Source organism: Capra hircus (assembly GCF_001704415.2).
Source record: "Capra hircus breed San Clemente chromosome X unlocalized genomic scaffold, ASM170441v1, whole genome shotgun sequence".
Lineage (NCBI taxonomy): Eukaryota > Metazoa > Chordata > Mammalia > Artiodactyla > Bovidae > Capra > Capra hircus.
The window spans coordinates 22,244,557-22,256,043 of record NW_017189516.1 but is presented as its reverse complement, the minus strand read 5'-3'; the positions used below and the strand labels follow the sequence as shown (position 1 = coordinate 22,256,043).

The 11,487-nt window shown below is 39.1% G+C and overlaps 1 pseudogene; it reads left to right on the top strand.

Annotated features, from left to right (window-relative positions):
- Positions 1-3,215: 3,215 nt before the first annotated feature.
- LOC102178893 lies at positions 3,216-4,555 on the top strand (annotated as a pseudogene).
- The last annotated feature ends 6,932 nt before the right edge of the window (positions 4,556-11,487 follow it).

The window sequence follows — 11,487 nt, the reverse complement described above, 5'->3', positions numbered from 1 at the left end:
AACTGCTAGATCATTCAGGTATGACCTAAATCAAATCCTTTTGATTACACAGTGGAAGTGAGAAATAGATTTAAGGGAAAAAAAAAAAGAAATAGGTTTAAGGGACTAGATCTGATAGAGTGCCTGATGGGCTATGGATGGAGGTTCATGACATTGTACAGGATACAGAGATCAAGACCATCCGCAGGGCAAAGAAATGCAAAAAAGCAAATTGTCTGTCTGGGGAGGCCTTACAAATAGCTGAGAAAAGAAGAGAAGTGAAAAGCAAAGGAGAAAAGGAAAGATATAAGCATCTGAATGCAGCGTTCCAAAGACAAGCAAGGAGATAAGAAAGCCTTCCTCAGTGATCAATGCAAAGAAATAGAGGAAAACTACAGAATGGGAAAGACTAGAGATCTCTTCAAGAAAATTAGAGATATCAAAGGAATATTTCATGCAAAGATGGGCTCGATAAAGGACAGAAATGGTAGGGACCTAACAGAAGCAGATGATATTAAGAGGAGGTGACAAGAATACACAGAAGAACTGTACAAAAAAGATCTTCATGACACAGATAATCACGATTGTGTGGTCACTCACCTACAGCCAGACATCCTGAAATGGCAAGTCAAGTGGGCCTTAGAAAGCATCACTATGAACAAAGCTAGTGGAGGTGATGGAATTCCAGTTAAGCTGTTTCAAATTCTAAAAGATGATGCTGTAAAAGTGCTGCACTCAATATGCCAGTAAACTTAGAAAACTCAGCAGTGGCCACAGGACTGGAAAAGGTCAGTTTTCATTCCAATCACAAAGAAAGACAATGCCAAAGAATGCTCAAACTACCACACAATTGCATTCATCTCGCACACAGTAAAGTAATGCTCAAAATTCTCCAAGCCTGGCTTCAGCAATACATGAACCGTGAACTCCCTGATGTTCAAGCTGGTTTTAGAAAAGGCAGAGGAATCAGAGATCAAATTGCCAACATCTGCTGGATCATGGAAAAAGCAAGAGAATTCCAAAAAAACATCTATTTCTGTTTTATTGACTATGCCAAAGCCTTTGACTGTGTGGATCACAATAAACTGTGGAAAATTCTGAAAGAGATGGGAATACCAGACCACCTGACCTGCTTCTTGAGAAATCTGTATGTAGGTCAGGAACCAACAGTTAGAACTGGACATGGAACAACAGACTGGTTCCAAATAGGAAAAGGAGTACGTCAAGGCTGTATATTGTCACCCTACTTATTTAACATAAATGCAGAGTACATCATGAGAAACGCTGGACTGGAAGAAGCACAAGCTGTAATCAAGATTTCTGGGAGAAATATTAATAACCCCAGATGTGCAGATGGTACCACCCTTATGGCAGAAAGTGAAGAGGAACTAAAAAGCCTCTTGATGAAAGTGAAAGAGGAGAGTCAAAAAGTTGGCTTAAATCTCAACATTCAGAAACTAAGATCATGGCATCTGGTCCCATTACTACATGTGGAAACAGTGAAAACAGTTTCAGACTTTATTTTTGGGGGCTCCCAAATCACTGCAGATGGTGATTGCAGCCATGAAATTAAAAGACACTTATTCTTTGGAAGGGAAGTTATGACCAACCTAGATAGCATATTCAAAAGCAGAGACATTACTTTTCTGACTAAGGTCCGTCTAGTCAAGGCTATGGTTTTTCCAGTGGTCATGTATGGATGTGAGAGTTGGACTGTGAAGAAAGCTGAGCGCCGAAGAATTGATGCTTTTGAACTGTGGTGTTGGAGAAGACTCTTGAGAGTCCTTTGGCCTGCAAAGAGATCCAGCCAGTCCATACTAAAGGAGATCAGTCCTAGGTATTCTTTGGAAGGACTGATGCTAATGCTGAAACTCCAATACTTTGGCCATCTCATGCGAAGAGTTGACTTATTGGCAAAGACTCTGATGCTGGGAGGGATTGGGAGCAGGAAGAGATGGGGACGACAGAGGATGAGATGGCTGGATGGCATCACTGACTCAATGCACATGAACTTGGGTGAACTCCGGGAGTTGGTGATAGACAGGGAGGCCTGGCGTGCTGCAACTCATGGGGTCGCAAAGAGTCGGACACTACTCAGTGACAGAACTGAACTGAACTGAGCAATCCTAAGATGAATTGGTGTAACACTTTGTACATTAATTATGGACATAGTATAACATTTAATTCTGATTATGTTTCAACTTGGTGTAATGTCTATTTTCCTTATATCTGCAAGTATATAACGCAGTTTGTTTCTAACCTCCTGAAAGCTTTTTTTAAATAAATTTATTTATAAATTTGGAGGCTAATTACTTTACAATATTGTGTTGGTTTTGCCATAGATCAACATGAATCCGCCTTATGACCCAGCAATCCCACTACTGGGCATACACACCGAGGAAACCAGAATTGAAAGAGACACGTGTACCCCAATATTCACTGCAGCACTATTTATAATAGCCAGGACATGGAAGCAACCTAGATGTCCATCAGCAGATGAATGGATAAGAAAGCTGTGGTACATATACACAATGAAAGCTTTGAAGTTACAAATGGTTGTCCAGGCTCCTATGAGTGCCACACTCTCCTCCAATGTTTATTTGGGGCTCCTGAATCAGAGACCCTCAATATGAAGGTTAGAATAATACATTGCCTCAATAATTTAAGGGCAATGCCTGTCAACAGCAGGAGGTAATTATGGAACGAAAATGACACCCCCTTTCTCCTGGCAATATAATTCTCCTAAAAGAAAAGGGGGGGAGGCGGTGAGAGAGTCAATTTCTAGGTAGGTGCATAAGAAGTTTGGGGTCGCCGAGGAGGAGAAAGGGGTCTGGAGTTCTCAAGGAGGAAAGGACAAGTTGTTATTGTTGTTGTTGTTTTTCCTCTCTCTCTCTCTCTACCTTCCTTAGTAAGGATTATATAACAACAAGGTATCTTGCTTGAGGACAGTTTCTCCTTCTTGAAAACATTCTGACTAATCCTGTTATCTTAAAATGTATATTATGGGAGTGGGTCTGGTAAGATATTTCTATTGTTAGTTCTAATCCTATCATCTTAAAATGTAAATTGTAGGAGTGGGTCTACAAAGGTCTTTACAACCTCGAGACATTCTTTTGATTTATTGTAATCACCAATTTAAAAAGTATATAGCTTCCTTGCTAAGACTAGTGGGGGGGGGCACTCCTAACCCCCTTCTGATGTTTATGTCAGAAGCTTTCTCTGTCCCTTTTTATACTTTAATAAAACCCTGCTACATAAAACGTCTTGAGTGATCAAGCCTGGTCCCTGGTCCCAAAGCTAAATCTTCTTTGGAGATCACGAATCTGACACTGTTCCTGGTAAGCTATCAACAGAATATGATGATCCAACTTTTGTAATTTAAAATAGTTGTCATTAAGAAATTTGATCGTTCTACTTTTGGCATGGAGGGGATCCCCGCAGTAGTTGCAGACAATGAGGGCACTGCCATGGCCCAGGGAGTCACAGCCATGCTGCCCCCGCCTTCCATCTCCCCTCCTGCCCTCACCCTGGAGCCCAAAGTAGATGAGGAGGGCCTGCCACTCCTGCCCAAGACAGGGGCTCCAGGCTGCTCAGACTCCCAGTTCCCTGCTTGAGCTGCAACCTGGGTGCAGCCTGGGCTGCTGAGGGGATGCTTTAAGGATGACGATGAGGAATTGGAAGAGGATGAGGATCTCGAGGAGGAATAACAGGAGGAAGAGATGAATCACTTCTTGCTGAGGCTGAAGTGGGGCCAGCCAGACTCTCAGAAGGAGGAGGAGCACGTGATTAATCTCTCTGAGCCAGCCCCGTACATCTTGTGTTCCATTTGCAAAGGTTACTTAATAAATGCAACTACCGTTACAAAATGTCTTCATACATTTTGTAAAAACTGCATTGTAAGACACTTTTGCTATAGCAACAGATGTCCAAAATACAACATAGTAATACATCAGACACAACCTCTTTACCACATAAGGTTGGACCAAGGGTTACAAGACATAGTGTACAAATTAGTGATCAATCTAAGAGAAAAAAGCAAATGCATGATTTCTATAAAGGGGTCTAGAAGCACCTAAAACTGCTGTTCCACAGCCAGCCCCTTCAAGCAAAAGAAAAACTTAAGAAGTCTTAAAATCAATGTGTCCTATTCCACCTGAACTTGATATGTCTTTATTACTAAAGTTTATTGGTGTTGATGAAGGCACAGGACATTTTAAGCCACTGGAGAAGTTTGTCTGAATTTCATGAGAAGCAACTATTGGACATGTAGAAAAATTCCTCAGAAGAAAAAGAAAAATGGGTCTTGATTCAGCTTGTCAGGTAGATATCATCTGTGGTGATCACTTGTTAGAGCGTATCAAACTCTAAAGGAAACATGACATATAATAGGTGATGCAGCAATGCAGGATGGTCTGCTGATCCTTCATTATGGACCTATGGTTTCTCTTTTGAAAATTACTTGGATGATTCTAATGGTATCTAACAGTAGAAGGGAAACAAAATAAGACACTTCTGCAGGATTGCAGTCTCACCAAAGATTTTCATGAAACGTGTAATTGCTATCACTTTGTGCTGTTTGAGACATAACTGATTTATTTTCAGCAAAAAGAATAATGGGATTTATAAGTACAACTTGGAATGATAGAATGCATTTGTTTTACTACAGACTACATGTAAAAAGCTTCCATAGCTCACAGGGAAAATTTGTAAAGCATTGAATTTTTATGATTTCAGATACTTTGACATTGATTTTGTTTCCTAAACATTGAGGTAAATCAGTTAGTTACTGTTTCTGTCTTCATGGAGCCACACCACTTTCAAGTTGGTTCAGATTCTGCTCTCTGCAATGGCATCAGTTGTGCAGTCATCCTTTTGGAAAATAAGTGTGCTTTTGAACTGAAAATTTAAAGCCAGGCTTTGTTAAATTACAGAATGTACCTCTTAAAAAACACCAAAATTTCTCTCCTTATGTCTGTTACTGTTTGTTTCATGTATTTGGGTCTTCCTATATTAGGTGCATATATATTAACAAGATATATATTATATATATTAACAGTAACTCAATAGGCATGAGTTTAAGTAAACTCCAGGAGCTGGTGATAGACAGGGAGACCTGGCATGCTGCAGTCCATGGGGTTGCAAAGAGTCGGACATGACTGAGCAACTGAACTGACTGATATTAACAAGTGTAAAATCCCCTTCTTGTATGGATCCTTTTATTATTATATAGTGTCTTTTTTAATCTTTCTCTTGATCTTTTAATTGGAAGTGGTTCCTCTGCTTCTCCATTTTACTTATATTCTCTTATTCTGTGACTTTAGGAGAAATAATTATCTACTGTGGTCTTGGAGGGTTATTTACATGTGGGGGCATCTTTGTGTAGGTTTAATATATTTGGTGTGAGGACTGTTTTTAGTATGGACGCTTGTCACCTCTTTCCTCAGTGTGTTAGTTGTTATCCTCTTGATAGGAGGTGCGCTGATATGGTAGCTGTTTCCTGGTCCTGAGGTTCTCAGAGGCAGGGGTGGTTCAGGCACAACCCTGAAGGTGGTTCCTGACTACTTCTGGAGACTGTGAGGGTGGTGATGGCATCTTGGGACCACTCTTGGTGTCTGAATGGGTAGTAGAGGGGTGGGTCATGAATACACCTGGGCTCCAGGAGGGATGCATCAGGGATTCACAAACACTCCAGGCATATGGGTGGTTAATGGTGGCAGCTTGATACCCACCCCCACACCCCTGGAGCCTGTGCAGGCAGTGTCCAGTCCTCTGTGAGTGCACTCACTAGGAAAAGGGCTACAATCAAGAGTCCCTCCTGTCTCTCTATGCAAACTTCAAACAGTGGTGACTAGCCTGTAAGTAACCCAGGTTTCCTCCGTGTACACTCAGTTGTGGTCATAATGGATTCCAGCAACCCCCACATTGAGGCTGTTTCCACACAGCTAGCTCCAGTCCTCTTCACAGTTCTGATCTCCAAATTCTGAGTTCCAGCATCCAGCCCCTGCCCACAGTGGTGGTAGTGTATTTCAGGCTGGGGAGTGCAGAGCAGTGGCACTGATTTTTCTGTTCTTCCTCTGGTCTTGATGCCACAAATCACCTGCTGCATTCTCCTCTCATGCTTTGAAGCTCCCCTTTTGTCCTGTCTGATCTCCCCACCAGTGAAGGACCTTTCAGGATTCAGGAACCTTTATTCTCTCACAGCTCCTTCCTAGGGGCACAGGTTCTGTCCTGATTTTTTTCTTTTTTGCCTACCCAGTTACATGGAGATTTTATTTCCCTTTCAGCAGTCTGAGATCTTCTGCCAGTGTTTAGTAGGTACCCCATGAGAACTGCTCTACACATAGATGTATTTTTTCATGTATCTGGGGGAGAAGGTGAGCTTCACATCCTACTAGTCTGCTGTCTTGATTATTCTGATGGTATATTTAAATGGGCCTTGTATAAGATAGTTACCTCTCTTTTGCTTAATTATACTGTGTGATAGACATTATGTCTCCCTAGGGAATCTTTCTCCTGCCTGGTATTATAAGGCAGGGCATATAAATCTGCCCCTCAGGCAATAATAATTAAACATACACAAAGAAGCCAACAGGTTACCCAAACCCACACAGTATAAAATAAAAACTGGGAGCTAATATTCATAGGCTAATATAGTCAATAATGGAGATTTTATTTGCCCCTATGGTACATTGCACTGAGTTGACCTTGTAAACTCAGAAAGAGGGCGTGGTTGAATGCCTTGTGCAAACTTTTGAAGGCATGATAAATTAAACTTTAAAATTCTAAAAAAAATAAATAAATAAAATAAATAAAATAAAATTCTAGAACATAGAATTCTTGATTTCCATTTTAGTTGAATATCTCACTGATACAAAAAGGTAAACACAATGTAGGCAAATCAATCTTTGATATCCTTTTTGTAGATGATTAGTTTTGGAGGTAATTAAAAGTAACTGTCTTTGTCTTGCCTATATCTACAAGTTAGAAATATAAACATAGCCCACAATGACCTGAGATTAAGCCTAATTAGCACAATCAAGTAGAACCGGAAACCAAAAAGAAAAAGGGGGATAAAGAAACTTTTTTAAAACTTCTGGAAAAGCTCCTTCATCTAAAATCTAATTCATAGCCTTCATAAGGATTTAAGAACAAACACAAATATCAAATCTTTCTGACTAATAGTAAAAAGCTTTAGTCATCTGAGCAAATAAATTGGTCTTATTAAAATTATTATTTATAAACAAGAAAGCTCATATTGTAACACCTAAGGCATGATTAAATTCTAAAATAAACCTATGAGATCTCTAGTTATGTCTATTTATACGCCTATATATAAATTATACATCAAGCTTCCCAGGTAGCACAGTATGCATGAGATGTAGGTTCAATCCCTGGGTAGGGAAGATCCCCTGGAGTAGGAAATGGCAACCCATTCCAGTATTCTTGCCTGGAAAATTCTATGGATAGAGGAGCTGACTCACCACACACACACACACACACACACACACACACACACACACACACACACATACACATGCACTATATATAATGTTTCTACCTTCAGATAGTATTAACAAAATTAAAATTTTAAAAGAGCTCTATTTAATTGACCTTAAAGTAAGTGCTCACACATTAAAAATTATAAATACAATAGAAAACAATCCAAATGAACTGCAGATTCACATCATCTGGGAAACAGTCAATATTAATGTTTGATATTGCTTTTTGGTTTAATGAATACAGATGTCTTACTTTCATTGCACTTAGGTTTACTAGAAGTCAAATAATGTCATATTATCTCTAAGAAAATTTGCTAGGAAGAAAAATACCTTGAAATGATGGCAGACTTTGCCAAATGTCTGATAAAATTTTCACAGGTAATATAAAAATGATTGTTGGAAACAAGTTAAGTAGATTAAAATGGAATAAAAGCTTTTCAGTTCAGTTCAGTCACTCAGTCGGGTCCGACTCTTGGCGACCTCATGAACCGCAGTACACCAGGCCTCCCCATCCATCAGCAACTCCTGGAGTCCACCCAGACCCATGTCCATCGAGTTAGGGATGCCATCCAACGATCTCATCCTCAGTTGTCCCCTTCTCCTGCCCTAAATCTTTCCTAGCATCACGGTCTTTTCCAATGAGTCATCTCTTCACATCAGGTGGCCAAAGTATTGGAGTTTCAGCTTCAACATCAGTCCTTCCAATGAACACCCAAGACTGATTTCCTTTAGGGTGGACTGGTTAGAACTCCTTGAAGTCCAAGGGACTCTCAAGAGTCTTCTCGAACACCACAGTTCAAAAGCATCAATTATTCTGTGCTCAGCTTTCTTTATAGTCCAACTCTCACATCCATACATGACCACTGGAAAAACCATAGCCTTGACTAGATGGACCTTTGTTAGCAAAGTAATGTTTCTGCTTTTTAATATGCTGTCTAGGTTGGTCATAACTTTCCTTCCAAGGAGTAAGTGTCTTTTAATTTCATGGCTGCAGTCACCATCTGCAGTGATTTTGGAGCCCCCAAAAATAAAGCCAGCCACTGTTTCCACTGTTTCCCCATCTATTTGCCATGAAGTGATGGGATTGGATGCCATGATGTTAGTTTTCTGAATGATGAGCCAACTTTTTCACTCTCCTCTTTCACTTTCATCAAGAGGTTCTTTAGTTCTTCTTCACTTTCTGCCATAAGGGTGGTTTTATCTGCATATCTGAGGTTATTGAAATTTCTCCTGGCAATCTTGATTCCAGTTTGTGCTTCAACCAGCCCAGTGTTTCTCATAATTTACTCTGCATTTACGTTAAATAAGCAGGGTGACAATATACAGCCTTGATGTAATCATTTTCCTATTTGGAATCAGTCTGTTGTTCCATGTCCAGTTCTAACTGTTGGTTCCTGATTTGCATATATGTTTCTCAAGAGGCAGGTCAGGTGTTCTAGTATTCCCATCTCTTTCAGAATTTTCCACAGTTTATTGTGATCCACATAGTCAAAGGCTTTGGCATAGTCAATAAAGCAGAAATAGATGTTTTTCTGGAACTCTCTTGCTTTTTCCATGATCCAGCAGATGTTGGCAATTTGATCTCTGGTTCCTCTGCCTTTTCTAAAACCAGCTTGAACATCTGAAAGTTCACGGTTCACATATTGCTGAGGCCTGGCTTGGGGAACTTTGAGCATTTACTTTACTAGCGTGTGAGATGAGTGCAATTGTGTGGTAGTGTGAACATTCTTTGGCACTGCCTTTCTTTGTGATTGGAATGAAAACCGACCTTTTCTAGTCCTGTGGCCACTGCTGAGTTTTCCATATTTGCTGGCATATTGAGTGCAGCACTTTCACAATCTCATCTTTTAGGATTTGAAATAGCTCAACTAGAATTCCATCACCTCCACTAGCTTTGTTCGTAGTGATGCTTCCTAAGGCCCACTTGACTTCCCATTTCAGGATGTCTGGCTGTAGGTGAGTGATCACACCATCGTGATTATCTGTGTCATGAAGATCTTTCTTGTACAGTTCTTCTGTGTATTCTTGCCACCTCCTCTTAATATCTTCTGCTTCTGTTAGGTCCAGACCATTTCTATCCTTTACTGAGCCTATCTTTGCGTGAAATGTTCCCTTAGTATCTCTAATTTTCTTGAAGAGATCTCTAGTCTTTCCCATTCTGTAGTTTTCCTCTATTTCTTTGCATTGATCGCTGAGGAAGGCTTTCTTCTCTCTCCTTGCTATTCTTTGGAACTCGGCATTCAAATGCTTATATCTTTCCTTTGCTCCTTTGCTTTTTGCTTCCCTTCTTTTCACAGCTATTTGTAAGGCCTCCTCAGGTAGCCATTTTCCTTTTTTGCATTTCTTTGCCATGGGGATCGTCTTGATCCCTGTATCCTGTGCAGTGTTACAAACCTCCATCCATAGTTCATCAGGAATTCTATCAGATATAGTCCCTTAAATCTATTTCTCACTTCCACTGTACAATCAAAAGGGATTTGATTTAGGTCATACCTAAATGGTCGAGTGGTTTTCTCCACTTTCTTCAATTTCAGTCTGAATTTGGGAATAAGGAGTTCATGATCTGAGCCACAGGCAGCTCCCGATTTTGTTTTTGCTGACTGTATAGAGCTTCTCTATCTTTGGCTGTAAAGAATATAATCAATCTGATTTCGGTGTTGACCATCTGGTGATGTCCATGTGTAGAGTCTTCTCTTGTGTTGTTGAAAGAGGGTGTTTGTTATGACCAGTCCGTTCTCTTGGCAAAACTCTATTAGCCTTTGTCCTGCTTCATTCCGTACTCCAAGGCCAAATTTGCCTGTTACTCCAGGTGTTTCTTGACCTCCTACTTTTGCATTCCAGTCCCCTATAATGAAAAGAACATCCTTTTTGGGGTGTTAGTTCTAGAAGGTCTTGTACATCTTCACCGAACTGTTCAACTTCAGCTTCTTCAGCTTTACTGGTCGGGGCATAGACTTGGATTACAGTGATATTGTTTGGTTTGCCTTGGAAACGAACAGAGATCATTCTGTCGTTTTTGAGATTGCATTCAAGTACTGTATTTTGGACTCTTTTTTTAAGTATGATGGCTACTCCATTTCTTCTAAGGGATTCCTGCCGACAGTAGAATAAATATAATGGTCATCTGAGTTAGATTCACCCATTCCAGTCCATCTTAGTTCACTGATTCCTAGAATGTTGATTGTTCACTCTTGTCTCCTGTTTGACCACTTCCAATTTGCTTTGATTCATGGACCTAACATTCAATGACTATGTTTTATCTATGTCTACGTAAAAATAGTTTCTCTAGATTTTTGGTACCTTGAAACTTTATAGTTTTGCAAAGTTAAATGATGGAAATTTATTAAATAGCTATATCATTCCCAAATTAAATATGATACTGAAACATTAATTACTGAACAAAGTATTCCTTTTATAGATAAACTAAAAATACTTAAAAGTAAGAATAAAAATTTGGGGAGTCACATTGAAAATTTTTCTATAAAAAGCATGCTTTTATAAATATAAATAATATTTATATGTTTGAAAATCTATAGAACATTAATGTAAAATCTCACAATTGCTTCTCAATTTTCACTATAAATTAAAGTTTTTAAAGTTAAGATTTCTTTTGAAATATATAACAAAACTACTATATTAATAAGGAAAAAGTCTTTATATAAAAGGAGAAAGGTATAAAGAATAGAATTGCATTTTTTTTAGTGAAAAGAAAGTAATTTTGTTCCAGAGAAAGAGAAAGAAAGAAAAAAATCTGAAAGCAAGAAGAAAGTTACAGAAAGTTTGTGGGAAAAGAACCCTGAAAAAAGAGTTTCTTCGTGGTCATGACTAGCTAAGTTCAAGATAAAATTTAATTGAGTAAATAAACCTTAAGATTAAAAGTAAGCTGGTACAAGACTAGAATTCAATTAACTCTTTTGTTATGAGAACAAAGTTCTTGGAATATTGATCTGCTTTTGAAAACATTGAAAGCTTTCTTTATGTTTTAGATAATGTTGTAACTTTACTTGTC